Source organism: Hibiscus syriacus, unplaced genomic scaffold (assembly GCF_006381635.1).
Source record: "Hibiscus syriacus cultivar Baekdansim isolate YM2019G1 unplaced genomic scaffold, ASM638163v2 tig00110963_pilon, whole genome shotgun sequence".
Lineage (NCBI taxonomy): Eukaryota > Viridiplantae > Streptophyta > Magnoliopsida > Malvales > Malvaceae > Hibiscus > Hibiscus syriacus.
In genome coordinates this window covers 712,569-718,501 of record NW_024062936.1, presented here as the reverse complement: position 1 = coordinate 718,501, position 5,933 = coordinate 712,569, and the positions used below count along the sequence as shown (strand labels likewise).

Genomic DNA, 5,933 nt, shown 5'->3' with positions numbered 1-5,933 from the left:
TCTTTATTCGAATTTTGCCAAAAATAGCAAAATCCCGAAAATCACTCTAAATTGAAATTCGAAATAAAATAAGCAATCTCCCAAAAATCCGGCCTAAATCGGATTTAAATTGACTTCCTAATTAACAATCGAAATATTACCATAAATAGTAAAAAAATAACTAAATTTAGTGATTCGGAGGGGAAAATGGCAGAATTTGAGGTTGAAAAAAGGCCACATAGAGCATAGCTCGATGTAGAGAGCGTGCGCGTCGAAAAGAGCTTTCCGGATTGGGGTCTTATGCGCGATTCTGACACCTGTAGCCAAAGTTATGGCCAAAAGACTGAAACATACTCAAAACGACCCCAATGGGGAACATGTCACAATCAATTCCCGCCTTTGCGCTGATCTGCCAACTCATGGTATCTCAGCGCCATCAACGTGCAATCTGACAGCTCAGCATCATCTGTCTCGGATCCCCCTGCATCAAAACTCCAAATTCAATCGCAAAAGTACTTTAAATCAAAAGAAAAAACAAATCTAAGAGGTGTTCAGTGGGGCCCATGAAAACTACTGTTCAATAGTAATACTGAGGATAAATTACATGTTTAGTATCTAAATTATTAGTTTTGATCTGTTTTAGTATTTAAATTTTCAATTTTTTTTTAAAATCATACTTAATGTTTAGTTTTTGTAGTATCATTTTTCAAAATTTAACTTTAAATTTTGAAAAACAATTAAAATTTTATGTACTAATATGGAGCAAAACTGATAGTTTAAGTATTAAATGCGTTAAAATTTTAATGGTGGGTACTAAATGAAATAAAAACTAAATATTATGTATGATTTTGGAAAAAAAATAAAAGTTTAGGTATTAAAACAAACTAAAACTAACAGTTTAGGCAATAAATTACCCTAATATTAATGTCTAATTAGCCTCATTATTTAATTTTAGTAAATACATTAAATTCTGAATGCAGTCTGTTTCATTTTCTAAAAAGCTCCAAATGATAAGTACGAGAGAAGGACTAAACTAGCCTAGTCAAGCAAATAGCAACAAACTGCACCATACTACCCTATGAGATACCCTTCCAAGTTCAACTTGTCTATAAATTCAGAGCCATTGCACATCCTTCATCCACCAACAAACCATCACCCAGAAAAATAAGAAAAAGCCTCTTTGATTCAAGTTCCAGTTTTTGGTGAAACAAAAAGGGGAAGGGAAATGGGTTTAAACTCCAACAGGGTTGAAGATTTCTTTGGCCATACTGGAAACACAACCGTTAAGGTTTCTACAGAGATACCAATGCCAGCACCGGAGGCGGCATCAATGGAGGTACACAGTGTTTGCATGCCACCGAAGAAGACCACTTTCCAGAAGCTCAAACACAGGCTTTCGGAGATATTTTTCCCCGATGATCCTCTCAACGGGTTCAAGAACCAAACGTGGTTTACGAAGCTGGTTCTGGGAGTCAAGTCTTTGTTTCCAATATGCCAGTGGGGTCTTGACTACAATCTCCGGTTGTTTAGGTCTGATATCATCTCTGGTCTCACCATTGCTAGCCTTGCAATCCCACAGGTAAAATAATCTGTCAACACTAAACCACTCTCTCATGGTTATTCATGAGTTTTTTGTTCACTAATGAATATTAGTGGACGTACTTCTGAATATATTCCAGTTTCTTTAAGATCGTCAGAATGGCCTATGAAAAAAGAATGTTTACCGCTGAATGTGTGGCTTATGTGAAATGGTTTTTTGTTTTTCGTTTACATTTTTCTTGATAAAATAATTGTATAGAACTTATCTAAAGATGACCCCCCACCATTTTGTATGTCAAATCTGGCAGTAAATTATGTTTTGGATCAAATCAAAATTCTTCCATTTTAAAAAACCTCCTTATTCTTTTATGGTAATCTATTTTGTTTTGATGGACTGCAGGGAATCAGTTACGCCAAGCTTGCAAACTTGCCACCTATCATCGGTTTATGTTAGTATCTGTACCAAAAGAACTCTTATCTCCAAGTTGGATGCAATGTTAGATAAATAAAAATAAAAAATTTAATTGACATGAATTTCTATCAATTCATGCAGATTCAAGCTTCGTTCCCCCACTGATTTATTCTGTCCTAGGAAGTTCAAGGCATCTTGCTGTTGGTCCAGTGTCAATTGCATCCTTAGTGATGGGCACAATGCTCAGTGGAAGTGTCTCCCCTACTGATGAGCCAATTCTCTACCTTCAATTGGCCTTCACTGCTACCTTCTTTGCTGGTGTATTCCACTCATCTTTGGGTCTGTTAAGGTACCCTTTTTAAAGTTCTAAAGTCGAAAATATAACAAGCTTTAAGATTCCTTCACTCTGGAACAAAGTGTGACATGCATATTGATTCTGCCTTGGTATCCATCAAACATGGGTATTCTTTAACCTTGATCATCATTTACAGAAAATAAGAATTCTTGAACATAATGGAATATAGAAACAAAAGCTGCTTCTTTTTTGTATTAGGATTTTAATTGATTCTGGTTTTGATTTACAGGTTAGGCTTTGTTATCGATTTTCTATCGAAGGCAACACTTCTCGGATTCATGGCGGGTGCAGCAGTCATTGTGTCATTACAACAGCTAAAGGGGTTGCTTGGAATAGTTCATTTCACAAACAAGATGCAAATCATACCTGTTATGACCTCTGTATTTGAGCACAAAAACGAGGTAAGTGGATACAGCAGGGGAAAGAAATTTAAACTTCCTTTTATTCAGTTTCTTCTTTTTTAAAATAACTAGGTGTTAGTCACTGTAGCATATTGGAAGTGATGTTCTTGTTTTTTGACCAAAAACCAGTGATTATTCTTTTAGAAAGGGGGAATTTACAAATGCTTCCATAATCATTGCTTGGGATGATTTTGATTAATGAAAAACTATCCCTTTGATTTGATCCTATAAACTAAACCACAGAATCAGCGACTGCAAGGCATGTGCCTTTTATACATATGAGATGCCTTCTATTCACATTATGCATGCTTTCATGTAGAGAAAGACATGCTACTTTCGAAAAGTAACAAAATTATCTAACGGTGTAATATTGGTTTAAAATCATCTACAGTGGTCCTGGCAAACTATTGTAATGGGATTTGGCTTCCTGTTCTTTATGTTGACAGCAAGACATATTGTAAGCATCTCTATTTTACCAACAAAAAGTTTGTCCAGATTCTAGCTTAGTTCTTTAAAAATTTTGATGTTTAAAAGTTTTGGCGCAGAGCATGAGAAAACCAAAGCATTTCTGGGTATCAGCAGCTGCCCCATTAACGTCCGTAATTCTCTCAACGATCTTAGTCTTCTGCATTAGATCAAAAGCTCATGGAATCTCATACGTAAGTAATAATTCTTTTCTCTACTTTTAAGTAAAGACCTTTTTGAAAAAGTTCTCCAAATCTAAGTTGTGTCTTTCCCATTATATTTCACAGATTGGGCACTTGCAAAAGGGTTTGAATCCACCATCATTGAACATGCTATACTTCAATGGCCAACATCTGGCTTTAGCTATCAAGACTGGAATTGTAACTGGATCCTGTCCCTCACTGTAAGCTTTAACCAGAACTGTCATTGGTATCTTATTCAATAACTGAAACCCTTGTTACTGAACATTACTGGACAACATAAAACATAATATTCCAAAACATCTTATGGATGGCCTATCTTACCAGTAAATGATTGTGGATTTGCATGGGACTTCCACCATGTTCTTGATATCTATTTTCTGTATGATTTCTCGATCTAATATCCCGATGGATTATAATGCTTTTTCAGGAAGGGATTGCCGTGGGAAGGACATTTGCTTCTTTAAAGAACTACCAAGTTGATGGAAACAAAGAAATGATGGCCATTGGTCTCATGAACATGGCTGGTTCTTGCACTTCGTGTTATGTTACAACAGGTGTTGATTCTTTCACGTAATACTTCCAATATGAAAACATACTTTACTGCATCCAAACTAATCTATTTGACATGTCTTTTTCAGGATCGTTCTCTCGATCTGCAGTAAATTACAACGCTGGAGCTCAAACAGCAGTCTCTAACATAGTATTAGCTGCAGCTGTGCTTGTGACTTTGCTGTTCCTGATGCCACTATTTTATTACCCCTAATGTCATCTTAGCAGCCATCATCATAACAGCAGTGATAGGGCTTATTGATTACAAGGGGGCATACAAGCTGTGGAAAGTTGATAAACTTGATTTCTTGGCGTGTGTTTCTTCCTTCTTTGGGGTTCTTTTCATCTCTGTTCCTCTGGGACTTGCCATTGCAGTAAGCATTTTTAAACTTTTCCAAGTGACTACTTTCATCTCATCTTCTCCTAGATTTGTATTGTTGAAAGCAACAACATAGAATAACAAGTAACAAAAAATTTCAACGGGTGCCTGAATTGCAGGTTGGAGTTTCTGTATTCAAGATTCTCTTGCATGTCACCAGGCCAAACACTGTGGTATTAGGAAATATTCCACGAACACAGATATACCAAAACCTCCACAGATACAAAGAAGCTTCAAGGGTCCCTTCATTCCTCATACTGGCAATCGAATCTCCAATGTACTTTGCAAATTCAACTTATCTACAAGAAAGGTAACTCCATAAACGTCAATCTTACCATTGATAGTCCAAGAAGCCATATGATAGATTGCCAGGCTGAAATGTTTTATCAGTCCAGCAGATTATAATACAGCATCTTGTTCAGCAAACGGTTGACTGACTGAAGGAATCTCTTTTGTTATAGGATGTTAAGATGGATTCGAGAGGAGGAAGAATGGATTAATGAAAACCATGAAAGCAACTTAAAATGTATAATTATTGACATGACTGGTAAGATAAAGCCGCCATCTTTTGTACCCAAAAAAAATATCCCCTGTATTTGGCTAACAGAATGAATTTTATCAGCTGTCACAGCAATTGATACAAGTGGCATCGACATTTTATGTGAACTAAGAAAGATATTGGAGAAAAGATCACTTCAGGTAAATGTTTGTCCAATGAAATTTCACTTCAAACATTAGGATGAGGTTTTGACACCTTTGGTTTTTTGGTCATTTTCAGCTAGTGTTGGTAAATCCAGTGGGAAGTGTGATCGAGAAATTGCATCAGTCGAAAGCCTTAGAGTCGTTTGGAGCGAGTTCAGTCTATCTCACAGTAGGGGAAGCAGTGGGAGACATCTCAGCTTCATGGAAGCCTCAACCATGATGAGATTTGTAGGCAAGTTGCAAACGTTTGACTAACCCTGTTAGACCCTCTAGCAGTCATGAAAATGGTTTAGCATAGAGAGGACCTTTTTGTTTTGTCTCCCTTCTCATTTTGTGAGAAAACCCCAAGTCAATTAAACGTCAAGCGTTGTTTTAATAGAGTAAACAAAGTAAGAAATTAAATAATTTAGCTCTCAAGACATTAACGCTTAAAGCGCCTATTAGCTACCAGTTTAACTCTTTTTAATTCACTTCACTGTTCTGATGAGCTCTGGGAAATTGGTAAGAAGTAAAGGTTGCACTCACTTCTCTTGTCCCTATCCATCAAACCTCTTTGAGGTGTGATCAGGATGAGTTTCCACAACCAGAGACCAGGAGGTATATTTTCAATGGTCAAGCTCATGTTGTCATCTAATAAGTAGAGACTTTTCAGAAAAAAAATGATTTTGGTATTTTCCAATATTTGTTTCAAACAAAATAAATTAAACGAATTTTGCATCAACGAAAACTGAAACAATTTTTACCCAAAACAAAACAGAAAGAATCGATCCCTTAGTAAAGTGATCAACAAAGGATAGACTCCCTAAGAATACAAGATAACGTGCGAAAATGGTTCTTGTATAGGAAAGTCTCCAAAAAGTTGTCCTTTTTCTTGAAATCATTTTCTACAAATGGACACTGCATCACAAACTTAAATTTCTCGACCTGTAGAAGAAACACAATGGATTCA

General features: G+C 36.3%; 1 pseudogene; it reads left to right on the top strand.

Moving 5' to 3' along the window:
• Positions 1-1,115: 1,115 nt before the first annotated feature.
• On the top strand, positions 1,116-5,299 carry LOC120148600 (annotated as a pseudogene).
• The last annotated feature ends 634 nt before the right edge of the window (positions 5,300-5,933 follow it).